At 35.8% G+C, this 27,932-nt stretch overlaps 1 protein-coding gene across 2 annotated transcripts in view; it reads right to left on the bottom strand.

Annotated features, from left to right (window-relative positions):
- LOC138704780 (G-protein coupled receptor dmsr-1-like) overlaps positions 1–27,932 on the bottom strand; it is a 156,986-nt gene that overhangs the window by 43,792 nt on the left and 85,262 nt on the right. The gene's annotated exons all lie outside the window — the stretch shown is intronic.

Consider the following 27,932-nt stretch of genomic DNA (forward strand, 5'->3'; position numbering starts at 1 on the left):
AGGCAGTATATCCCTTGTCATGAAGAGCTTGAGCGAGAGTGAACCTGATTTTGGGATGAATAGCATTGCGTAATGTCTCACCATACGGTCAAGATCCAAGAACATGGGCGAGAGTTTCTATCTCGTTGAAGCAGTGGTGACAACGTTGTAAAAATTACATCAAATTATGGCTACAGCTTTGTGGTAACAGATTTATGATTTATTTATTTTTTATTGGGTTATTTTACGACGCTGTATCAACATCTAGGTTATTTAGCGTCTGAATGATATGAAGGTGATAATGCCGGTGAAATGAGTCAGGGGTCCAGCACCGAAAGTTACCCAGCATTTGCTCGTATTGGGTTGAGGGAAAACCCCGGAAAAAACCTCAACCAGGTAACTTGCCCGACCGGGATTCGAACCCGGGCCACCAGATTTATGATGATATCTCTATGTTTTCTTATGCAAGTCCCCTTAACCACTTTAATTTAAACACATGATATGTTGTTCTTAATTTCTCATACATAAAAAAAAAAAATTAGAAATTTTTCAAAACTCGCAAAGTTCAAAATACACAATCGTAATGTTCAGATCACTTTGTACCATCCAAACAACTCGTTCAACATTAACCCATCCTCACGTCTTATGGTACCGCTTCAGCTGAGAACAGGTTCCTCGCATATGAAATATATGTACGCTGTTTTATTCATACATAGTGCATATACGCAGTGCAGGAATGTACCCATCACTGTTCTAAGAGAATGTGAATCATGAAAATCCATACCAAAGTACTCACTCCAAAGAGATAATAATAAAACCGTGTCCCTAAAATATCGCTACCACTACAGTCAATCTGAAACCACATGACATGGAACTTTGCGGTGTTTCGCAAACTGTTCTACAGCTCCCAAAGTTTTGTTTACATTCAACACACCACAACTTGCGTCCCTCTGGTTGCCTTCAGGATGTCGAGGCGGTATTCCACTTCTACAGTACCTATACACTCTAGAGTACGTAAAGTAATGGCAAAAAAACCGGACCGACCCTTGTAGCTGATTTCAGAGCCTTGTTCACTCCAGAGCACGAGACACTGGTAACTAAGACTTTCGTGGTTCGAATCCTGCCTGGAAAGGAAACTTTTTTTGTTCCTTATTTAAATTTATTCCTAATACTTTTCGATATGATGAAATTAAGTATACATAATCTGTATATTAAACATTTGCTAAGTGCCAATTTCTGTTCACTCCTTAAACACTGAATGCTTGAGATGAGCGTCACATTTCAGTATTCGGGCCAGCATTCCCTTACACTACACTAGGTTTCAGATCAACAAACAAGGTACAGAATAGTCCTCGATTCAGTCTTTCCAAAACTAATGGATGGATCCAGACTCTTCTTCTAGTTTTACGTCTATTCTTTCTCCGTCTGAGCAAAGTTACCAAAAGTATATCTCGTTCTACGTCAGTAGTGGCGAAAACGTCATCGTGCGCCGAGCCACTGCGTAGACTGCAACGTGCATAGCACCTATGGAGGGAGGCGGACACCCGAAGGGGAAGTGAAGCAACTGTCCGACTTATTAACGGATTTTCATTTTCCTTACGTCAAGCACTTAAATATAATTTTATACACTACAAAGCTACAAACTAATGTTTAGTACGTGTAACGAAGAAAGAAATGAACAATAAGTGAACAATATCACAACCTAAAATTAACTGCCTTCAGAATGTCTCTGCGACTGAGTTTCAAAATCAGGAATGATGTCACTTACTTCCAGTCGTAGTTGATCACGAAGGTATTTGTCTGTCAGTCGTGATCTAAATTTAGTTTTTACTATTTTCATTGTTGAAAATAATTTTTCAAAAACGTAAGTTGTAGCGAACATGGCTTCAAAAGAGAAAGCGAAAGAACGAAGCTTCGGATATTTATTTTGAGCAAAGACTTGAAAAGTTCAACATGTGTCAAGTCCTTACATCTAGCTTTCATTTAACATCACATTGTAAATCTGTGAGTTTAAATTGAAGATCTAACCGCATTATTCGTATATCTGCTGAAAAAGGATCGATGTACAGAGATAATGATAATAATAATAATAATAATAATAATAATAATAATAATAATAACAACAACACAAACTTTTAATGTTTCATCAGTAACATGTAGTATAATGCCGTTTTATGTTATACCACCGTTTCCTCGTAATACTTGTGAACAAATCATACATTTAATATTCTCATTCATATTGGCAGCAAAAAAAAAAAAAAATGCATCCTTCCATCCTACTTGAAACTTTCGTTTTTGTAGATGTACATGTATTCGAGAGAGACATTGCGACGATATGCCACTCGCAGATCAGAGACAAATACAAATGGAACGGAGTTTGACTCCAGTGAGTGAGAGGGTGGGGGTTGTGGGAGGTAGAAAGCACAGCTATCATTGCGAACCACAATGTGCTCGTGAGTCGCATTTTCGCCACCGCTGTTCTACGTCCATGATCACTGGAAGACTCAAAAATTCTCTACAAAAATTTAGTATATAGGCAGCGCCACTGACGGGTGTTCGAAGCGCAACTAATGCGCCACTAAAGTGACCTCGTCTCAAGGGATCCTAAAAGGCGCGCAAAATGTGTCTGGTTTTTATGGCTCACCAGGTTTCCACTATGCGTAATGTTCCATTTGTGCTGCATACCTACCTACATTTTCGTCATTAAATACGATGTTTAAATTATGATCGATCTCTTGTTGTTTTTTTCTTTTAGTTGGTTATTTAACGATACTGTATCAAGTACTAGGTTATTTAGCGTCGATGGAATTGGTAATAGTGAGATGGTATTTGGGGAGATTCGCCATAGATTACCTGACATTCGCCTTACGTTTGGGAAAGCCTCGGAAAAAAGCCAACCAGATAATCAGCTCAAGCGGGATTCGAACCCTCGTCCGAGCGTAACTCCAAATCGGAGGGTTAGCGCCTTAGCTGACTGAGCTACACCGGTAGTTCGATTACTTTCTTGTATCACCTTTTTAAACTCAAATAAATCTCCGTTACCTTCCATAATTACTACCCCCACAAATAGGAACTTCCACTCTGCAGTTATGACTACATTTTAATAATTTATTTAATACGTTGTATCAACTACTAGGTTATTGGGACAATTATGTGAGTTTTAAATCTTTTACAATTTCATCCAAAATTTATTAATTTTAAACTACGTAAGCATGCTTACAATACTATCATCTGTACAAAATTTGGTGCCATTAGGGCTAATAGTTTTGAAATAATATTTTTAAAATATATTTTATACTGACATCACTAAAAAGGCTTCCTTGCGTCAGAATTTTTTGTCTGTATTAGCTCAAAAGCTTCAAAATAGTCATGGGAACATAAATTAATTAGCTTTTTGAGCTCGGTCTAAATAGAGAGTCACACATTTTTAAGTGGATTTTCATCATTTTTCACCATTATTTCACCATAGTGTCCCCTTAACGCCGATAGAATTGGTGATGGGTGATATTTCACTAGATGAGACCGATAATTCGTAATATATTACCTGAAATTTGCCTTACAATGAGGAAAATCCTCAGAAAAAACTCAACTATGTGATCAGCCCAAGCTGAAATGGAAAGAATGCCCGAGCGCAGCTCCGAAACAAGCGCACAAACGTACTACCGCCTGAGCTACATCGGTAGCCCTAAGTCTAAACTTTTAGATGATTTATAATTTGTTACGTGATGTTATCCATTTTATTTAACGAAATATGGGAAAAAATTCCTAGTTCGAGGTAGTAGCTAGCAACATCACGGCCTTTCTTTGTAATGGCAAGAAAGAACTTTTACTTCAGAAAATGAAACTTGTAGTTCCATATTATAGCCTCATCACTTACACTTCTGTAACTGACTGCAACGTGCGGACATATTTACTTCGTCACCTATAAATTCCCACTACGGGTGCGCTATAAAGCATTATCGTCGTAAAAAAAGTTCCTCTAGACCAAACTCAAAAAGCGTGACCTCATGTACTGGCAATGTTTCAGAGTAGAAGTCCGAGCAGATGTTCCCCATGGACCATCGTTTGCAATCTTCTATGGTTAAGGAAATTGGAAAAAAAAAAGTTTCACATTCCTCGACATAGATCGTTAACTGTGGTTACGTCAGAGGGATTCTGCAATACCAGGGACGTACAGTCTCAGAAACAAGTTTTGTTGCAGAGATATTTTGTAAGTCCCAGAAAGAAGGCAGTGCTCATAATCAGACATACAACAAAACAAAACTATTTTTTGTTTTTATCATTTTCAACTAGTCCTTCTCTTGTGAACCAGGTCGCTCGTTCTCTGATCATGCGCAATGCCTCCTTTCTGGGACTTACTAAGCCTTGGTTGCTCTGAACAGACGAATGCGACGTGCGAGGTGCGAGGCCCGCCTCGCACAAATCCGGACTACACGAGAGATGGTGAGTGGTTTCTATAACTGCGATATGCGAGGTCTGCGCACCTCGCAGCTATAGAAACCACTCACTGTCTCTCGTGTAGTCCGGATTTGTGCGAGACAAGCCTCGCACCTAGCACGTCGCATGTGTCATTTTTTATCCAATTTAATAAACCCTATTTCACCCTGAGATATATTAGGGTTATTGTTGGCATCAAAATACATATTTTATAATCAATATACAATAGTAAAGTTATAATATAAAATAGTGGTCACAGTTACAATTCACATGAATTATGTAGAAGAATGCACATTAATGAAAAATGAATCCCGTTAAAGATTAATGAGATGTTTGAGGAATAATCAATGCAAAAGATATACAAGAATGTCTAACCGTTTCAGAGTAAATATAAGTTTTAAAAAGATAATCAATAGTAGATTAATATAACAAAGTTTGACTTTCACTTTCAAATTAATACTTAATTCATGAACAATGGAACAGTTAAGAGTAATAAAGGGATATTACAAGCAATGATTTACGGTTACAAGTTACATACGTGATTCATGAACAAGCGCAATAATTAAAATAATAGGACAAGCAATGACTTACAACTAACGAATAACGAAATTCTTGAAGGGCAATATATAATAGTAGGGGCAATACCAAAGATTTAGCAACAAATGTAAACAGTAAAGGAATAGTAGAAAAATTTACTTAAAATTACAAGTTAAAGACATTCTTTTTAAAGCAATAGGTAACAACAAAGAGATACTAATAACAATACACTAACTGTAGTTACAGATTAAACACATTGTTTTAAAAAGAAACACGCAAAGGATCAATAGCTATTTTCAGGCATTATATACATGGACCATGACTTTAATTCACATCTTCTTTACGTTACTTCCTGTATTATTTTGTGTTTTAATCTATTTCAATTTGTTATTTTTCACTGTAACAAGAAAAATATGTTTCATAAAGCCTCAAGGCATTCAGAAAGACCAAGGCTTAAAAGTATCTATGCGACAAAACTTTTTTCTAAGACTGTAGGCCTACAAAAGCTTTGCAAATTTATATAAAATAAAAAAAAAAGGTCCGGTTGAGACGTACGGCATGATTAGCAAGAAGTATAGAGATATAGAGGAGTTTGTTGGAGCATTCCTAAGTACTGCACCCAAGGAGGCATTTTGTGCATCTTTGTTGAAGTGAGTTGCGTGCTAACTGAAGATCTCACTGGCCGCCATATTACTCATTCCTCTCCATCATTCTCTTCCATACACCATATTTCTTGTGCTTATCTATCATTCCTCATATATCTATATGTTTTTTTCTTACTAATGGTGTGTACGTGACTGTTAATCATTCACTCATATGAAGCGCCAGTTGTGTAGAACAATTTACCGACACAGTCGTTGCCTAGGGTTTGCTATTGGAGGCTGATCTACTCCACACCCCCCGATGAGATGAAATGAGATTATGATGGAGATTTGTTTGGATGCCACAAGAGGACCGGGGCTCCCGGACACAACTCCTATGTTACCTCCACTACGGGCTTGCCCAACACAAGTCATAAATCGGGGATGTGCCGGGGATCGAACAAGGGTCCACAGAGTTATGAGTGCAGGGCTCTAGCCACTAGACTACAGTAACGACTCAGGCATATATGATCTAGTATATATGTAGGTCATCATATTCCCGTCTTGGCTTTTCGAGTCCCGGATCCAGGATGAATCCTTGCACTTACACATATATTGGTTCACCGTGCACTTATATTACGACAATAAAGAGGGTCCCTTTCAAACCTGCTAAATTCATAATTTTAGATATTGAGAAAAATGTGAAAATAATGTATCTCAGTAACCATGAATATCGCAATTGTTTTAAATGTAAGTTTGCAAATATACATTAATTTTTATTAAAACCCAAATTGTGAATAGATCTGTTCAATTAGTTTAGCAGATAATGACGTTTTAATTATACATTAACCAGGGTTTGCAGCATATATAAAATTAAATTTACAACAGTATAATTTACTCAAAGACATAATGCAGTTAAAAGTTAATCACTTTTTCATTAAAATAAATTACAATTACTTAAACACTAAAAGGACCGTATCGGTCATTCTGACCGGTAAGCGTTATTAAGGCTTCACAAGGTGCTTAGAGGGACGAAATTACTGGATAATGGAGAAAAATACACAACGCAGAACTGCACGCATTGTATTCTTCATCTGACGTAATTAGGAACAATTAAATCTAGACGTTTGAGATGGGCAGGAAATGTAGCACGTATGAGCGAATCCAGAAATATAGAGTATTAGTTGAGAAACCGGGGAGAAAAGGACTTTGGGGAGGCCGAGACGTAGGTGGGAGGATGATATTAAAATAGATTTGAGGGATGTGGTATACGATGGTAGAGAATGGCTTAATCTTGCTCAGGACAGGGATCGATGGAGGGCTTATGTGAGGGCGGCAATGAAGCTCCGGATTCTCTAAAAGCCATTTGTAAGTAAGTAATTACGTAAGTAGTAGTAGTAGTAGTAGTAGTAGTAGTAGTAGTAGTAGTAGTAGTAGTAGTAGTAGTAGTAGTAGTAGTAGTAGTAGTTTTTTAAATTGAAATACCTTAGTTATCAAGTGAAAATTATGCTAAGAATAATCTGTTACCATAGAGTCTTCTTACTCCAGTAGCAGTGATGTCGTCCACCTTTTATGATTGCTTACGTCAAGAAAAGATTGAAGCGAAATAAATTGCATTTCTTCGCAAGGCGTCGTATTTTCTTTGCAATTACTTGATGGGTTCGAAACACCTGCACATACAGTAGGCTATGTATAAACAGCACTAAGAACACAGACGGTGGCTTCGTTCGATTATTTTAGTTGCTGTAAAGACAGCAGCGTAGAGTACAGTCGTATTCAAAGAATCTGAATGCGATAGTTTGATATAATGTACGTACACAGTGTACAACAGTAGTAGCTAACAACTTTCTCGATATTCATTGCTATTTGAGATTGGAAGACGTATGGAATTGGACGGGCGTTGTCCGAGGTTTTCAGGGAATAAAGTGGTTATGTTACCCGCTTTAATGTGCCATTATCCCTTACTTTCTCAATTATCGTCACATTATCAATTCATAATTTCTGAATAGTAGAATTGCGTTCTCCGCAATTCCGATATCTCGATGCCCTCGATACTTATAGTATTGAAAATCACCAACACTTTTGGGGAAAGGACTCGATACTATTAACCTTTTAGAGAATTGTATTTCCTTCTTTCTTTCTTTCTTTCTTTGTTTATCATCATCATCATCATCCTTCATGCATTAGGAAATTGATTCCTGTAGCAGCTACTGAAATTGGTCCATCCATCTTTTGGCTGGTCTTCCAATATCTCTTCTTCCCCGAGGTTTATATTTCCAAAACTTATATGGTATCCTGTCCTCCTGCATCCTTGAAATGTGAGACATCCATGTATTTCTATATTCTTCTATTTTGTTGTTTAATTCATATATCTCAAGTTCTTCTCTTATTTCTTCGTTTCTTTTATGTTCTATTTTCCTGTAACCTGCTACGCTTCTCAAAAATTTCATCTCATTTGTTTGTAATCTAGAGGCATCTCTCTTTTTCATAACCCATGTTTCGCTTCCATATAGTAAACTGGGCACTGACATCACCTTATAAAATTTTAACAATGTATCTTTTCTAGCTTTTGATTTCAGGGTTCTTCTTATTGTTCCATTTATGTAATTAAATTTTTCTATTTTTTCTTTTTGATCATAGTCTCCTTTATAAGATAAGGTAACACCCAAAAATTTAAATTTATTTACCTGTTCTATGATATTGTTTCCTATTACTATTTTAGATCTTATAGGAGATTTACCACAAAATGCCATAGTTTTAGTCTTATGTACAGATATCTCCATATTATAGTTCTTATTTATTTTCCATAACTCATGTACTGCTCTCTGTAGGTTATTTTCATTATTTGCTATTACTACCTGATCGTCAGCGAATAACATCGTCATTATGAAATTATCTTCATTAAAATTCTGTGTATAGTTCTTTATTTTTATTTTCCATTTTCTTAATATTTCGTCCATATATATATTGAATAGAATCGGCGACATACTGCAGCCTTGTCTCAAACCTAAGTTAACTTCCTCTACTCTTATCTGTGTATCACCAGCTATTTGTATTTTAGAATTATTATATATGTTTCTAATCACTTCAACTAGATGCAATGGAATACCTCTATTATATAATATTCTCCATAATTCATTTCTATTTATTCTATCAAACGCCTTAATATAATCAATAAATGTTAAATGCGTTTCTCTATTAAATTCTTTATGCTTTTCTATTATTTGTTGTAATACAAATATGTTATCTATACAGCTTCTTCCTTTCCGAAAGCCTGCTTGTTCTTCCATTATTATCGCTTCACTTATAGGTTTTAGCCTTTCTGTTATTATTTTGGAGTAAATTTTATATGCTGCATTTAGTAGAGATATTCCTCTATAGTTTTCGCATTTAGATTTGTCTCCTTTTTTGAATATTGGTTGTATAATTGTCATTTTCCATTCTTCAGGTATTTGTCTCTGTATCCAACATTTATTCAAAAATTCCAGAAATCTTATTTTAAAATTTTTGGATGCATATTTAAATAATTCACTGTTCAGTTTATCACTTCCCGTTGCCTTCCTATTTTTTGTATTTCGCAAAGCTATCTCCAATTCCTCTAGTTCTATTTCATCTACATTTGTTCCAGATCTGTTATTTATCTCTTCCTTTTCATTAATATTGTCTTTATCTTCTAACGTTAGCAGTTGTTTATAATATTCCAGCCATTGTTGATGTTTGATTATTTTAATATTTGCTACATCTCTTTCAGTACAATTCAGATGCCTAATTATTTTATAAGATAGTTCTTGCTTTCCATGTACATCATTTTCTATTTCCGTTATAAAATTATCCCATCTATCTTTATGCATCTTCCGACTTAACCTTTTAACAACTGCTGCTTGTCTTTTATATTCAATTAAGCTGTCATTTGTCTGTTGTTGTAAATACTTTAAGTATAATCTCTTTTTATTATTTACTTCTGTTTTAAGTTCTTCTGTCCATATAATTGGTCCTTTATTTCTCCTCTTCATTATTTTTTTCTTTCCCAAGGCTTCATGTGCTGCTGTGTTTAATATTAATTTCAATTGTTTCCATTCGTCTTCGATGTCATTCTTTTTTGGTACCTCCTTTGTTTTCTCTTCTAACCGTCTCTGGTATAATTCTTTGATAGATTGTTGTTTTAGTAAATATATTTTATATGCTTCCTTTTGTTCAGAATTCTGTTTCCTACTAGGCTTATACCACCTAGTTTTAAAGTTCACTTTTGCCTGCAACAGATAATGATCTGTATTTATTTCATACCCTCTATATACTCTAACGTCCTTGAACAGTTTTGCTGTTTTATGATTAGCTAAGAAATAGTCAATAATTGTTCTTGTCTCTCTTGCGGCCCATGTGCATTTATGTATCTCCTTATGTTGGAAGAATGTATTCATTATCCTAAAGTTGTTATACAACGCAAAATCTCTCAAAAGACGTCCGTTACTGTTTATAACTTGTTCTCCTGAATGTCCTATTATATCTTGGATAGCTTCCTTCCCAATTCTTGCGTTATAGTCGCCTCCTATTATAATATAATCATTCTTATTTATTCTGTCTAATATATTTTGTACATCGTTGTAAAATTTTTCATTATCCTCTTTTCTTCCCTCTTCCGGGGCATATATTGCTATACATGATAGATATCCTCTTGCTATTTTGAACCTTGCAGTACATATTCTTTCATTAATCCAACTGTAACTTGTTAATCTATTTTTCCAAGATTTATGCAGCATGATAGCTACTCCCGCCCGTGCTCTTATATTTTGTTCTACTCCACTATATATAATTGTATATTCTCCTAAATCTTGTGTTCCATGAAGTTTTTTCTTAGTTTCGCTTAAAAATGCTATACTTATTTTCCTTTCATTTAGTATCGCTTCTATCTCATTTTCTTTATTCGCTAAACCTCTCACATTCCAAGTTATTATATTCACTTGTTCATGAATACCGAAATTCTTGTCCTTTTTCCATAGCTTAGTCGTCATATTATTATGTGATCGGGGTCCATTATTCTGTAGCTTACCAGTAATTGAGATTTCATCTGACCGCCTTACGAGGGCTGTGCAGATATAGTTGGACGGTGGGGTTGCCACCTTTCAGCATTCCAACCTGCATGGTTTTATTTCAGGGTACCTTCCCTTACGCAGTATCTTTGTTTATTTATTTAATTATTTGTTTCTTCATTTATTTCTGTTTTTCTTTCAGTTTCATCAACGGATTAGACTTGCTACCTACCTCGATGCTCCCGACATTTGGAAGTATCCAGAGCGATGGATACTTTTGAAAAAAGGATTCAATATGTTACATTTTTACGGAATTCTCTTTTTGTGCTTCCATTTATTCTTTCTTTTTCTTTCTTTCAATTCATTTCATCAATGCATTAGACCTTCAATATCTCGATATCCTCGACACTTGGAAGTATCGACAGCGATCGACACTTTTTAGAAAAGGACTCGATACTGTAAATTATTATTTAGGGAATTCCTCCCTCCCTCCTTTTCTTCCTCCTTCCCTCCCTCCCTCCGTTCCTTCTTTCTTTCTTTTCCTTTCTTCCATGCTTTCTTTCTCTTTCTTTCTTTCTTCCTTTCATTTTTTTCTTTCTCTTTCTTCCATTTTCATTTCCATCTTTCTTTCTCTTTCTCTTTTTTTTTCTTTCTTTCTCTGTTTCTTTCTTCCTTTCTTTCTTTTTTCTTTCTTTCTTTCTCTTTCTTCCTTCCATTTTTATTTCTTTCTCTTCCTTTTTCTTTCTTTATTTCTTTCTTTTTTTCTTTCTTTCCTTCCATGTTTATTTTCCTTTCTTTTTCTTTCTCTTTCTCTTCCTTCCATTTTTTCTTTCTTTGTCTTTTTCTTTTCTTTCTTTCTTTCTTTCCTTCCATGCTTTCTTTCTCTGTTTCTTCCTTCCTTTCATATTTTCTTTCTCTTCCTTCCTTCAATTTTCTTTCTTTCTTTTTCTTTCTCTTTCTCTTCCTTCCATTTTTTCTTTCTTTCTCTGCTTCTTTCTTCCTTTTATTTTTTCTTTCTCTTCCTACCTTCCATTTTTCTTTTTTTCTCTGTTTCTTTCTTTCTCTTTCTTTCTTTCTTTCTCTTTCTTTCTTTCTCTCTTTCTCTCTCTTTCTCTTTCTCTCTTTCTTTCTTTCTTTCACTTTCATCACTCTTGATACCTCGATACCCTCGATCATTTTGGGGACAGAATTCGATACTGTTAACATTTTGGGGGATTTTCTTTTTTTTTTATTTAATTAATTGTTTCTTTCTCTCTTTCTTCCAGTTTCGTCACTGGATTACACTTTCGATATTTGGATACTCCCTATACTTGGAAGTATTGAGAGCGATCGATACTTTGGGGACATTATTCAATATACTCTTAACTTTTTAGGGGATTAACTTTTCCTTCATCATTTATTTTTTTCTCTCTCTACTTTCGTTTCAGTAGTGGTTTACACTTACATTCTATACAAAGAGAGAGAGAGAGACTGTGAGGGACAGAAGTTTATGGTATCATATGATACAGCCATCTTGGATCCGCGTTTCTCAAACGTAATTGAAGAGTGTGATCCCAAAATTCACTCTGTTCATTTGGCCATTTTAATGATTTATACACACATATGATTATGTTTGAGCTCTCTATCATTGTATTTTAAGCATGTTTTCTTTCAAAAGAAGGGCAAACCTTGTGTAAAAGATTGTGTTACTGTTCATGTCACTTAAAAACTTGCTTAGTCTATAGAATGGAGGATACGAAAACTAGCCCAGTCCTTTCATGAAAATGGACTGAACGCGTTTTGGAATCACAGTCTTCAATTGCAAATTAGGGTCTATATGTTGCTGCAAACCCCTGATTGAGTTCTGGCAGTACATCTTACTTGACGATATGTGTCAGAGAAAGAATAATTGTTTGTATACATCTGAAGTCTGATTGGTGTAATATGTTACTAGTCAGTGATGTATGCAATGGAGCGGAAAGGAACTGGCCACCCTACTCCGTTAATTCCTCTCTTAGTTCCCTTATCAGTGATACCTTATTGGTGTCAAGTTAAAATCTATTCGTATCTTCGAACAGTTGACTAAACAACAACACAACAGGTTGCTGCAGTTGGTAGAAGGAAGTCACTATCTTTTTCGTAATTCCACAATTGTTGTCGGTGGATTCTTCATAAAGATGGAATCTTAACAAGCCCCATATGTAGACATTGGTTGGTGTAAGGTCAAGTGATAGTGATGGGTTAAGAAAATTTATTCCACACAGTGTCAACCTCTGCGGTCCAGAAAAGACAACAGTAACTCGATAATATATTTCTCAACATAGCCATAGAATGCGTACAAATGATGAGCCTCTTGTATTGCAGGGAAGAGCAGTTATGACTTCCAGTTAATGAAGTGTGGGTAAATGATAAGTTACGGTACACCATTTCGTAACACACTTAAAATTCCTGGGATAACCTATAAAAAAACTCTCAGAGACAAAGTGTGAACATTGTGAAAGATATAAACTCCCCCTTCCTAAATGTGTCATTTCTTATATATCAAAATACCAACCTATTTCTACGCATTTATTACGAAACTTCCGTGCTATGATGCAAATTTTTCAGTGTTATCAACTTACGCAGTGGATACGCACTATTCGAAAATCCTATATATCCTCCCATTTAACACAATGTAACTCTGTAACAGATCTCGGGGCTACGTGTCACAGACCTCGAGACTATGCGTCACAGATCTCGGCTCGCTATTTAAGTAACCATTCATAAAATCCTTTTTTCACCGATTTCTATAAGAAATAAAACTTATGTTATCTACAATAACAACTAAATTATACCCTTTTTAAGTCTAATTTTTGGAATGTTAATACTTCTAAACACTTTAGTAGCTTATATCTACTTATTATTCCCATTGTAATTCGTATTATTATTCTCATCTTCGTGTTAAACTATTATTGGAAACTTGCTGTTGCTTAGCACACTAATAACAGTAATCATTATTATTATTATTATTATTATTATTATTATTATTATTATCATCATCATCATTACCACTATTATTTCAAGAGGTTTAGTGGTTCAGATTGAAAATTTACTCTAGTACTGCATTTAGCACAACTCTCAAGATGAACATCTTTGAAGAAGACTGTACTGTCGTAACCTATGAGAAAGGCAAATAATCCAATGAAGAAATAGCTCTGATTCCCGGTATTACCAACATATTTCAGCAGCGTTTGGAAACCGTGGAGCCCAGTCGGGATGTAAGCACCACGCGTCGAAGAGAAATTGGATTTCTCTCCATTTTAATTTGTTCTCTTAAAGGAAAAAAATGAAAAAGCTTTCATGGTCTTATGTAGGATCTATTGTTATCACGTGAGATTTGTCAGGAACAGCGATGTAGGAAAATTCCGTTCTTAGAATTCGGATCTCTGTTCTTTAAAAATGGGAAATGATTAAAATATTGCGTAGTACCTAAGTAAAATATAATATAATTCAAACTAAAAGATATATTTCCGATATCATGACCATGATCCTTGAGTGGGCCCGGGTTCAAATCCTTGTTGGAACAAGTTTCTTGGTTCAGGTTTCCTTCAGAGTTTTCCCTCAACCCTTCAGCAAAGGGCAAATGCTGGGTAACTTTCGGCACTGGACCCTGGACTCATTTCGCTAGCATTATCACTTTCATATTATTCGGGTGATAGATAACCATAGCAGTTGATAAAGCGTCGTAAAATAAGCCACTAAAATAGTGATCCTTATCATGATTAATATGATAATAATAATCATCGTCATCCAAAAATCCATTCAGAAATTTTACTCAACTTAAATACTATGAAAAGATAGTTACATCATGTTTTCTTTAAGTATAATGGTAATTTGAGAATTATCTAGAATTCATTTTCATTCATTCTTTCTTTCTCGCTTTCTTCCCTTTCTTTTTTTGCTTTCTTTCCTTTCTTCTTGTTTTTTTTACTTTTTTGTTTTCCTTCCATTCTTTCATGCTTCCCTATTTTTGTTTGCTTTCCTTCCTTTGTTTCTTGCTTTCTTTCCTTTTTCTTGTTTTTCTATCTTTTTTCCTTGCTTTCTTTCTTTTTTCTTGTTTTCCTCCCATTCTTCATGCTTTCATCTTTTTCTTGCTTGCTTTCCTTCCCTTCTTTCTTTCCTTTTATCTTGTTCTCCTGCCTTTCTTTCTTGCTTTCCTCTCTGTCTTGTTTGCTCTACTTCCTTCCTTTTTCCTTGTTTTCCTGTCTTTCTTGCTTTCCTCTCTGTCTTGTTTGCTCTACTTCCTTTCTTTCTTTCCTTCTTTCTTCTTTTCCTGTCTTTCTTCTTGCTTTCCTCTCTGTCTTGTTTGCTCTACTACCTTTCTTTCTTTCCTTTCTTTCTTGTTTTCCTGCCTTTCTTGCTTTCCTCTCTGTCTTGTTTGCTCTACTTCCTTTCTTTCTTTCCTTTCTTTCTTGTTTTCCTGCCTTTCTTTCTTGCTTTCCTCTCTGTCTTGTTTGCTCTACTTCCTTTCTTTCTTTCATTTTATCTTGTTTTCCTGCCTTTCTTTCTTGCTTTTATCTCTGTCTTGTTTGCTATACTTCCTCCTTTTTTCTTGTTTTCTTGCCTTTCTTGCTTTCCTCTCTGTCTTGTTTGCTCTACTTCCTTCCTTTCTTTCTTTCTTTCTTTCTTTCCCTTTTTCTTGTTTTCCTGCCTTTCTTTCTTGCTTACTTTCCTTCCTTTCTTTCTTTCCTTTTTTCTTGTTTTCCTGCTTTCCTCTCTGTCTTGCTTGCTTTCCTTTCTTTCTTCCTTCCTTCCCTTTTTTCTTGTTTTCCTGCCTTTCTTTTTTGCTTTCCTCTCTGTCTTGTTTGCTCTACTTCCTTTCTTTCTTTCCCTTTTTCTTGTTTTCCTGCCTTTCTTTCTTGCTCTCCTCTCTATCTTGCTTGCTTTCCTTTCTTTCTTTTTTTCTAGTTTTCCTGCCTTTCTTTCTTGCTTTCCTCTCTGTCTTGTTTGCTCTACTTTCTTTCTTTCTTGCTTTCCTTCCTTTCTTTCTTGCTAGTTTTCCTTCCTTTTTTGTTGCTTTCTTTCTTTTTTCTTATTTTCCTTCCTTTCTTACTTTCCTCTCTTTCTTGATTTCTTTCCTTTTTACTTGCTTTCCTTCTGTTTTCTTGTTTTCCTTCCTTTCTCCCTTGCTTTTCTCTATTTTCTTGCTTTCCTTCCTTCCTTCCTTAAATCTTTTTTTTTATTTCTCTCACTTGTTTAACTTCCTTGTTTGAAACGAACTTACAAAACAAAGCTGAATAAACAATAGCGTTATCTTTGGAGCGATACTAGAAATCGTGTCTCAGCATGGCGAAGGACTAAGGAGATATATCTCAGCAGACGAAAAGGGACAACCACTGAGTGCAGCTGATGTAAAATAAATCTCCACTGCCCTCCTCAGGAAATCGAAGCACAGTTCACTTGGATAGGAAGAGCATTTGCCATTAGAAACCAACAGTGGCGAACAAGTTCTGTATATAATAATTCAGAAGAAAAAAATCGAAATTTCAACGGACAGGTTTTCAGAAAAATTAAATATGATGTCATTATAAAGTAATTCAAAAATCACTCTAACTTTGAAATTTTTTAAATATTGTAATACTTGTGTAGAAAAAGTAAAATTATCACTATGTTGGGTGAGCAGAGAGCTTTTTCATTTATTATTTTTTTTCCTTTCCACAGTTACCAATTTTTATTATTTCGTGAGTACCGCTACAAGAATTTTGAAGTTCAAAACATGGTACCAGTATTAAATGTTAAGATACAGCTGGTCCAGTGCTAATATTAAAGCAATCAGATATCAGATGATAGACTACTTTATAATATGTGGTTCATATGCGGAGACTAAAGGCCCATTCACAATGAAAATTAAACATAAACATAACGTAAGCATAAAACCTTGTGTCCATGTTATTTAATGAAAGCATTCACAATGAATTACATAAGCATAAACTTAATCTTAATCTTAAGACGTTAACATGAAAGTTTGCAAACTCCAAACTTTCATGCTTATGTTTATGCGATTTGGAAACAGTACACAAGCGGAAAGCGTGTTTTCACTTTTTGTTTAACATCTCATGGGCTTTGCCTACAAGCAATATTTTGATCTATTGGCCGTGATGATAGCTAGGCGCGCAACATGGAATCATATGACGAAAAGTCGATTATTTTATACCAAGAAAACCCTTGTCTATACGACAAGAAACATAAAACATACAAAGATATTACATTAAAAGAGAATGTGTGGAAAAAAATAGCACAGGAAATGAATTCTGAAGGTAGGTATTAGTTAAATCATTTTATAGCTAACATTATTTTATAGTTCAAAGTATTGGTGTTTCAAAATATATTAGTATGTGAATGTGGTTATAAAAGTCCCCCTGTTGTATTCTTCTCTAATTCAATGGATGAATCCACCATCGTTTTTTACATCTCCGTTTCTTTGATTTCAAGTACTGAAAGCCCTATACTGATGCCATTGTAGTTATTAGAAACATAAATTGAATAGCTACATCGTCAGTCATTGTGCAATTCTCCATTTTTATGTAATAGATTCTGTAGTTTTGTTGATTCGGTATGTTTGTTTCCACACACGTGTTATGTTTATGTTATGTTTAATTTTCATTGTGAATGGGCCTTGGCTACTTAAGTTTGTGGCATATGTTTATGTGCTTATGTTAATGTTTACGTTATGTTTAATTTTCATTGTGAATGGGCCTTAAGAAAGGCAGAAAATAGGAAACATTGAAGAATGCTGGCTTATCAGTGAAAGACCTGCCCATGGACAGAACACGTATGTATGTATGTATGTATGTATGTATGTATGTATGTATGTATGTATGTATGTATGTATGTATGTATGTATGTATGTATGTATGTATAGCATTGTGAAACAAAATACCTTGCATTATAATATTAATACAACACTGTACATCGTAGTGTAAGTAATGTTTGATTAATGTAGACCTATACATTATTTATAGAGTGTGAATAGTAAAAGAATAGCGTATTCTAGTGTACATTTACTTACAAAAGGCTTTTAGAGAACCCGGAGTTTCACATAAGCCCGCCATAGGTCCTTATCTTGACCTAGATTAATCCAGTCACTACCATCATATCCCAACTCCCTCATATCAACTTCAATATTATCTTCCCATCTGCGCCTTGCCTCCCTAAAAACGTTTTTCCTCAGGTCTCCGAACTAAAACTCTAAACGCATTTGTGGAGTCACTGATACATGCTACATTCCCTGCCCATATAAAGCGTCTCAATTTATCGTTCCTAATTATGTTAGGTGAAGAATACAAAGCTTGCAGTTCTGCTATTCTAATGTACATAGTGTAAATAATATAAATTATAAATATTAGTGTAATTGGGTTTTATGTTTCGTTCTGCCCAACTTGACGAAACAGGAGTCGCGTGAACACACAGAAATAGGCCTACTTCGCTTAATAGATGCATGTACGTCACTCGCTACAGTAAAAGACTCCAGTAAACTTAACCTTGCACCCTCCTGGGACAAAGTACGGCCCCTGATTATGATATTTATCACGATTTAAAATTTGAAGTGACTCTTGAATGACATGCATTCATGGTGGTCACAGTTGCAAAAATATCCACCAGTTATCCAGTTCCCCCATTATAGGCATCGACAACATTCCGTCAACATCTCTGATCCTCGCTTGAAAGGGAACGTGAAAGGGATGGATAAAAACCTCCGCCCATGTCTTTTCGCTTACATCGCCTTATAAACAAGCGTTAAATAAGGCTTTGTGCATCAATGATGGATTTTAGGCGACCAGCGGGAGTTGCAAGTTCGTAAATGTCTGATGCCCGTCTGACACAAACCATCACTGACTTTCCTGTGTGTTCGTACCGCACTAAAACATTACTGTCTCAGCCGGGGAAGGTGGAGTGGGGAGTTAAGGGGTAGTCTGCAGTGACTAAATCGAGTTATTAACGCCCACGCCTGCACTATCCAAACCTCATATTGATCAGCATTGCTCCAGTCACTGGTAGGAGGGTGCTGAACATGCTGGTATAGGGCAGTTAACAGCCAGCGCAGTGGATAAATAGAGACTATAAACACGACGTAGTCTTATCCCTCTCCCAACCGGCCAATCATATGGGGAAGTAAAGAGCATGTGACTTAGCGTTCTGGCTGATATGTACATGTATTATCAGGCAGTACATCTCACTTGACGATATGCGTCAGAGGAAGAACAACTGTTTGTATGCATCTGAAGTCTGATTAGTGTAATAAAATTTAAATTATGGTTTATTTATCAACGCTTAAACTACTGAGGTTATATTAGCGTCGCCGATGTGCCGGAATTTTGTCCCGCAGGAGTTCTTTTACATGCTAGTAAATCTACTGATATGAGCCTGTCGCACTTAAGCACTCTTAAATGTCATCGACCTAGACTGGGATCGAACCAGCAACCTCTAGCATAGAAGACTAGGTTTAGTGTAATATGTTAACTTACTAGTCAGCAATGTATGCAATGGAGGGGGAAAAGAACTGGCCACCCTACCCCATTATCTCCTGGCTTAGTTGCATCACGAATAACACCTCATTGGTGTTACTTATGAGGTTCAAACCTGTCTTCCAACAGTTGACTAAACAACAAACAACAACCCTAAATCAGCTAAAACATAGGTCTCGTTTAAATATACCTTTTCTCAGTCAAACGGTTATATGACCAAATTTGAACTCATTATGAACTCACGTTCATTACGAACAGACATTTAAGTCAGTCTCAGGTGAATGCATAAGCGTAGTTTCCACGCAACACCAGAACTGCACTTCATCCGTTATGTATTCACTGCAAAACCTAAATATTTGAGCTCTATTTCCTTTAAAAGCACAGCAACGGAAAAGATTATGTGAGCAAGCGTCTAATGACTTAATACTCGAACTTTTTGGCTACGAGTGGTGTAGTATTAAGAGGGCTGGATTATACAAGATGGAGCATTAACAGATTATTCACCCGCTGTTCTGATGAAAAGTTGCCTCGCTATACAGATTTTGTGCGAGATCGTGCGTATTTGCTTGGCTTCCGCACAAAACCAATCCGCGGAAAGTCTAAAATTCCACATTCAGTATTCCCAACCTAACACACATAACAATTTCCCCTCTTCTTACCGCTTAAGTGACACCTTTATTTTACTGCTTTAGGCTTTTAACATAGTACTGTATTATTTTTAGAGACGTTCAATATAGTAATAATTATAAATTGGAAACTTACCACTGCAATTTCACCTAAATTGCACTGTTAATTATTGTTTTTAAATATTTTCAAAAATTAAGTAAACTCTACAACTCCACTAAAGTTACTGCATTCGTGATGCAAGTAACATTAAGAAAGCCGTGAAAAAATCAACAAGATTCCAGACTCATCATAGACTGGGGGGAATAAAAGACAGACGTATATCACGGCCTGCTGGAGTATAGTAAACACAGAAAACATTTTAAAGCAACAATGTTGAAGATAGATATTTTTGTTTTGCAAATTTGCCGTCATTGAACAGAAACCAAGATGGAGATTTCATTGCAACTAATTAGAAATTCCTCTTTCATTTATGAAATAAACGATCTTCGCACAAAATAATGTACGATACACGAGCGGATGTTTTCTTTCAATTCTCGGAAATTAAAAAAGCTCAACTACGTTTCGCTTTTTCAAACTTTTCCTCGAACATGAAAACTTCAACATACCGCTCTTGTAACGCATATTACTATTATGTTCAGACTTTAATAATAATAATAATAATAATAATAATAATAATAATAATAATAATAATAATAAAGGTAAAGGTAAAAAGGTATCCCCGTAACATGCCATGAAGGCACTTGGGGGGCATGGAGGTAGAGCCCCTTGCTTTCCATGACCTCGGCACTAGAATGAGGTGGTGTGGTCGGCACCACGCTCTGACCGCCTTTTACCCCCGGGAAAGACCCGGTACTCAATTTTATAGGAGGCTGAGTAAACCTCAGGGCCGTTCTGAAAGTTTGGTAACGAGAAAAAATCCTGTCACCACCTGGGATCGAACCCCGGACCTTCCAGTCCGTAGCCAGCTGCTCTACCAACTGAGCTACCCGGCCGCCAATAATAATAATAATAATAATATGACGATATATTTATATCTACATTAGGCTTCGTGCGTGCAATGAATAGCGGTAGCGAGGGGATTTGCCACTGGCCAGCCGACAGAAACATCAAAAACGTTCGCTGGAACTGGGACTGATTTGTGAAAGAACTTAAGGATGTGTTGTGTGAAATGTCTATTTTATACATTTTTCAAGCTACGTCCTTGAGTTTTTTTACACACAATCACAGTGTGATAGATAATGATGTGGTGAAGATTCATTTCTGTGAATCAATTAGTTTCTGAGTTATTAACAAAACTATTTTGTTAATTTCTGAGACTATTATGAATATAAGTATTATGCATAATAATTAAATTAAATTATTTCCTATGCAATTCACATAAATGCTAATTTAAAACTCAATATAACATTTTTTCTATAATTTCTATTAAATCAGGTACATTTTTTGAATAAGCATAAGAAATTTCTTTGGTATTGAATTTTGTGCTTATTCAATAATAATTATTTCACGACTGTAAAGATATTTATGCTCGACCATGCCGAAATGTAGTAATTATACATCTGGTAGCAGTCCTTTAATGCATGTCATTAAAGTACACCTATCCATTAAAGTTCAGGTTTTCGATTATTCTCGGATATGCAATCGAAAGACAACAAGCAAAACGTCACGTAGGCTGGAAATCCAATACTGTTGCAGAAGGTTATGTTCTGTTACTATAATAATTAGCGTTAATTGTAAATAATATTCAAATAAGTTCAATTTGTCATCTCGTTTTTCAATGTTGAATTCAATTTCAAGGTTATATCAAGTTCAACGTTTATCTTACTCTCTAGGTTATATCAAGGTTGCCGACATTCGTTGCCCGGAAAAAATCAATACTTTCGCGTCTGCGCACATCTCACAATTTACGAGATTGCACAAGGTCAGTTCGCTCCCCAGTCACATAAAAATAACATGAATACTTATGAATAATTTCAGGTTAGAAATATGGTCGAGCATAAAAAGTCGTACGAAACTTGCCTATAATGGTAATTAAGACGCTCGTATGAAAATTATGAAACTCGCTTGCGCTCGTTTCATAAACATCCTCGCGTCTTAATTACTATCAATATAGGCCTCGTTGCATAATGTACTATTTTAACATCCAATATTTCCTTTATTATCTTACTTACTTACTTACAAATGGCTTTTAAGGAACCCGCAGGATCATTGCCGCCCTCACATAAGCTCGCCACTGATCCCTATCCTGTGCAAGATTAATCCACTCTCTATCATCATATCCCACCTCCCTCAAATCCATTTTAATATCCTCCCATCTACGTCTCGGCCTCCCCAAAGATCTTTTTCCCTCCGGTCTCCCAACTAACACTCTATATGCATTTCTGGATTTGTCCATACGTGCTACATGCCCTGTCCATCTCAAACGTCTGGATTTAATGTTTCTAATTATGTCAGGTGAAGAAAACAATGCGTGCAGTTCTGTGTTGTGTAACTTTCTCCATTCTCCTGTAACTTCATCCCTCTTAACCACAAATATTTTCCTAAGAACCTTATTCTCAAATACTCTTAATCTCTGTTCCTCTCTCAAAGTGGGAGTCCAAGTATCACAACCATACAGCACAACCGGTAATATAACTGTTTTATAAATTCTAACTTTCAGATTTTTGACAGCAGACTAGTTATTGTATGGATTCGTAACAAACTGTTTTTTACAGTGATGGATTGTTAGCCCTTCGCCCAACCCCCAAGCTGGAGGACCACCACTTATCGGCTGTCCACGATTGCTTATTCAATATATTCGCAGCTAACCTCCATATCTGAAGGCCGTCTTCTCTATCCGCAACCTTAGGACGCGCCATGCCGTGGTGACAGGGACTCAATACATGGTTTGTCTTTATTATCTACTGAAATAAATAGCAATCAACAGCACGGGCCACCTTAGGTATCACATATCGGACCACCTTTAGAACATTCTGTTCGTAAGGTGGCCCTTTGGTAAGATAAAGTTGAAAAATTTAAGAAAAAAATAATAAAATTTAATTTTACAGTAAATTTTAACGGACATATTACATATTACCAAAACATTCCCTGCATTAATTATTATAGTTCATAATACGTTTTAATGATTTTATTTGCAATTTTAAAGCTTAGCTATGGCGGCCACCTTTGAGCCACCCACTTTATTCATTGTATGTTGTACAGTACATTATATTCATCTGTCCATCCAGAGTTCATCTCTTAATCCATGTACAGTAGACATCCAATCAATCAGTCTATTCAACCATGAATGCGTTTGTCCGTCTGCCTATAGAAGTACACGTTCGTGGAAACCTCCAATAAAATACGTGTCAATGGAGGCATGGCTATGTGTGAGCTTAGCCGTGTACAATAATGCATTGCATCTGTTCCTCTGTACGAACTCATCGCTTCTAACTGACGCTATGTCAAGTTGCAAATCCTCTGAGCTTATTTGACGGGATCGTGTTGGTTTTTACAGCAACTTCCGTGTGATAATTTTCTGCCTGTCTCAGCCACGAATCCCTGATGAAACGTGGCAGAGACAGCAGCAGCTAATCTCATTACGACCACATTATGTTATTACAGCAGCGATCGTTAATTGCAGTAGACAAGCATTCCTTGCTTAATTTGTAAGCTAAGGAGCGTATACATATAGCTAAAATATCTCATGATTTTCAACGAGAGAAACTGGGTTCATATGACAGAAAATTCGTCCGTTTTATAGAAGATGCGTCGATCGTCAGAAATATGACATTCTTTCCCATTATATACTACTAGTGGCTTGTGCAGCAAATGCTGCAAACTAAGTTCATTAGACGTTCAAATAAACATTTTTCAGATATATTTTCAATGAAGAATACCAGACATTCTGAAAGTTATTTTCATCCATAATAGTGAAACATATTCCCTATGAATGTTTTTTTTATGCCAAATACTTTTTCTTGAACCTATACACCTTCAGTTTTTTATTAACAAGTATTTAATGAGTTTCAATCTTAAGGCTTATAAACTTGCAAATGTTTATTTGCTATTTAATAACAATATATGAATGTTTTCGCCGTTTAGGGCATCTTCAGATATAACAAAACATATTATCTGGACCTATAATAACATATTATGCAAATAACAAGGAAAATAGAGAACAATAAATGTGGTACATGAAATTCATGAGCTTTATGTAGATATAACCTGAAACAGGATGAATATTGAGATAATCTTTGAATTTGAACTTAGACTGGACGAATATTTTATTTTATACATATAGCTCATGTTACAATTAATATACAATGTTTAAAATTTGTAAATGATGTTAATTTTAAAATTTACAATGATGATAATAAAATATTTCAAGTAATCATGGCTGAAAGTTGTCATAAGTTGCAAGGTAGTATGCGTAGTTAATGTTGGTTATTAAATAGCAAATAAACATTTGCAAGTTTATAAGCCTCAAGATTGAAATTCATTAAATACTTATTAATAATTTACCAGGCATATTGATATATTAAAAATGAATTGTAAATTCAGTTTTTTAGTTTGAACGCGAAAACGCAAATAACAATGTCAGCTTTTTTATGTGGGAGTAAAGCAATAGCTATTTCAGGTCATTGTGGATTGTAGGTGAAAGTTAAAAAATGTCAGGTTTGCTATGCTTTCGAACAATAGACATAGCATCTTGGTATAGCTGCTGCATGTAGAGCTTGAAATGTAGAGGGTAAAATCTTTTTATCCTGAAATGATCGGGAGACTACATACTTTTGTAGGCTTCTTATTTTATCTGTAAGTAATACCGTTTGGTCTTTCCTTAGGAACTATAATTTTTGCGCTCTCTCGAGCCAATACTGAAGAGAATGACGCATGTAAATATCTACATCACACCGCCATTAAGTATATCAAAAACACCTAACCCCACTTATATATGTAAATATCCGCCACTCAAGTAAATTATAGAAATGAAGATCTAATTTAAGATATTCTCTACATATACTTATACAGGGTGTTTCAAAAATACGGGGCATAATTTCAGGTATGTATTTCCCACATGTAGTCAATCAAAATAGTTAATTACAACATGTGTCCGGAAATGCTTTATTTCCGAGTTATGGCCTTCACAACACTGAAATTCACCGGAACGTTTTTCTTTCCGCAGGTCGTTGCCGTCAAAGGAGACATTAAGAGGGCACTCTGACAGTTCATTCCGAGGCGAAGGTTACATTCAGTGTTGTGTAGGTACTTGGATCGAAGGTTTCCTGTTCGATGGATAGGTAGAGGTGGCCCAATTGCTTGGTCTCCACGCTCACCTGATCTGAACCCTCTCGATTTATACTTGTGGGGCCATTTAAAATCATTGGTTTATTCGTCTCCGGTGCCTGATTTGGAATCCCTTCGGAATCGAATTGTGGCATGTTCTGAGGACATACGCAATACTCCTGGAGTTTGGGATCGTGTTCGCAGGTCAATGAGACATCGATGTGAGGTCTGTATTCAAGCAGGAGGTGGACATTTTGAACATCTTCTGTAATGACAACGACCTGCGGAAAGAAAAACGTTCCGGTGAATTTCAATGTTGTGAAGGCCATAACTCGGAAATGAAGCATTTCCGGACATATGTTGTAATGAACTATTTTGATTGTCTACATGTGGGAAATACATACCTGAAATTATGCCCCGTATTTTTTAAACACTCTGTATAACCCCAAAATGTTTCCCTTTCATATCATCAATATAGCATTAATATGTATAATTAATGAAAAATAGTCACAACATGACATTAACTATAATACCATTTAATTTCTAGTGATAATAATGTCATCAAACCACCTCAAGTTTTGTAGTTTTTAATGTCTAATACACAGCTGCACTCAGAAAATTACACACCACAGAATCAGACCTATAAATTATTTTTAGCAAGTGTTAAAGTTTTTAATAACCAATTTAATTTGAGCTCTAATATGTCAGCATTCTTGCAGATCATGGCCTTCGTGTAATATTGTTTACTGTAGTATGTGTTTTGTTTTATTCTGAAATGCAATTAATAGTGACGACAGATGGATTTTAGAAAATAGGAAAATTATGTTGAACAATTGACATTTCACTGAAAACTACTATTTTTCTGAAAAACTTTGGGTTCCGAGCTTCAAAATGAGGGGTCATTTATTAAAATCCGTTCAGCCATTTTCCCGTAATTTCCATTACCAGTTCAAATTACAGTACAAATATATATAGATGTGTCATCGGTAGGCTCGTTTGCCTGCTGCTCCGGAATTTCTTTAGGACGTGGTGTGGGTTCGAAACGCGCTTCGACTAATTACATGGTTGGCTTCTTTTCGAGGTTTTCCCCTATTGTATTTAGGTAAATCATGGCATATTCTCGGCCTTCATCTCACCAAATAACATCTCGCGGTCATAAATTCCATCGACGCTAGTAGTTGATACAGCGTCGTTAAATAACCGACTAAAAAGTAAATGCTCTTTTAAGTGTATCCCAACAACTCATTTTCTTTATCATGTGGAGAATAACATTACTGTTTATTATTTAGTTGCTTGAAGCGTTAAAAAAACATAATATACCGGTACCCATAAATTAAATAATTTAACATCCATCTCAAAATGCCAGGTATTTAGATAAAAGTATGGCATACTTGCAGAGCAGGTAGCATAGGTCAAAACAATAAAAAGGGTTCCTAACAACATAGTCCGAAATAAATACATGATGATAATATCATCTCAGTCTAGTATATACAGTCACGAAGCTTGAGTTTATGAGGGTACTAGGAACAATAGACTATGCAGGTACTATTTCGCATTGTCTGTAATGAAGCGATAGTAGAGATCGTAGTGGTTAGCAACTATCTATGGACGCATATTTACTACATATTGAGATTCGTGACTGTATATACTAGACTGTGATATCATCATGTGTTATATTATATGGGTCATGTTCTATTGTGGTTCTATTGTTCTCATTCTTCATCTCATTATCGCATATCCATCAGCCCAGAAGATATCCAAATTGATCAAAATTTAACCCTTAAATTGGCAACACTTCATTTCTCACACTAGTTTATTAAACCATGTCGGACTGTAAAGGAAACTACTATCGCAACGACCATATTTTATATGTATTGTAGTATTGAGAAATTTTGGTTAAATTTAATTTTCCTACCAATTTTTTCTCTATTGTTTTATTAAAATTATAGCATAGAACCTATTAACCTGTTGTATCCTATAGGATACTTTCTGAATTTAAGGATTAAAGACTTTTTTATTGCTGCACAAATCAGCACCGAAATTACCGGAATGACATTATTATTATTATTATTATTATTATTATTATTATTATTACTTATTTTCTTTTAAGGAACCCGGAGGTTCATTGCCGCTCTCACATAAGCCCGCCATTGGTCCCTATCCTGAGCAAGATTAATCCAGTCTCTATCATCATATCCCATCTCCCTCAAAACCATTTTAATATTATCCTCCCATCTACGTCTCAGCCTCCCCAAAGGTCTTCTTCCCTCTGGCCTCCCAACTAACACTCTATATGCATTTCTGGATTCGCCCATACGTGCTACATGTCCTGCCAATCTTAAACGTCTGGATTTAATGTTCCTAATTATGATAGGTGAAGAACACAATGCGTGCAGTTCTGTGTTGTGTAACTTTCTCCATTCTCCTGTAACTTCATCCCTCTTAGCCCCAAATATTTTCCTAAGCACCTTATTCTCAAACACCCTTAACCTATGTTCCTCTCTCAAAGTGAGAGTCCAAGGTTCACAACCTTATTTTGAGGTTTCGTAACAAGCTGTTTTTTACGGTGATGGGTTGTTAGCCCTTCGTCCAACCCCCAAACTGGAGGACTACCCCTCATCGGCTGTCCGCGACTGCTTATTCAATATATTCACAGCTACCCTCCAAATCTGGAGGCCCTCTCCTCGATCCGCAACCTGAGGATGCGCCATGCCATGGTGATAGGGACTACTACCACTACCACTACCACTACTACTACTAAGCGTCTGAATAAGATGAAGATGATAATGCCGGTGAAATGAGTCCGTGGTCCAGCACCGAAAATTACCCAGCATGCAACAATGTCTTTGAAGAAGCAATGTTGAATGTTGTAGATAAACAGGTCAATTTAGATATTGAGAGGGAAGTTTAAAACCAGTGTTCATTGCATTTTACACCATCTCTCCCATCCCTACCCTCCTTTGAAATTGAGGAGTGTTTTTGCAAAAGTCGATAGA

Source organism: Periplaneta americana, chromosome 8 (genome assembly GCF_040183065.1).
Source record: "Periplaneta americana isolate PAMFEO1 chromosome 8, P.americana_PAMFEO1_priV1, whole genome shotgun sequence".
NCBI classification, from domain to species: domain Eukaryota; kingdom Metazoa; phylum Arthropoda; class Insecta; order Blattodea; family Blattidae; genus Periplaneta; species Periplaneta americana.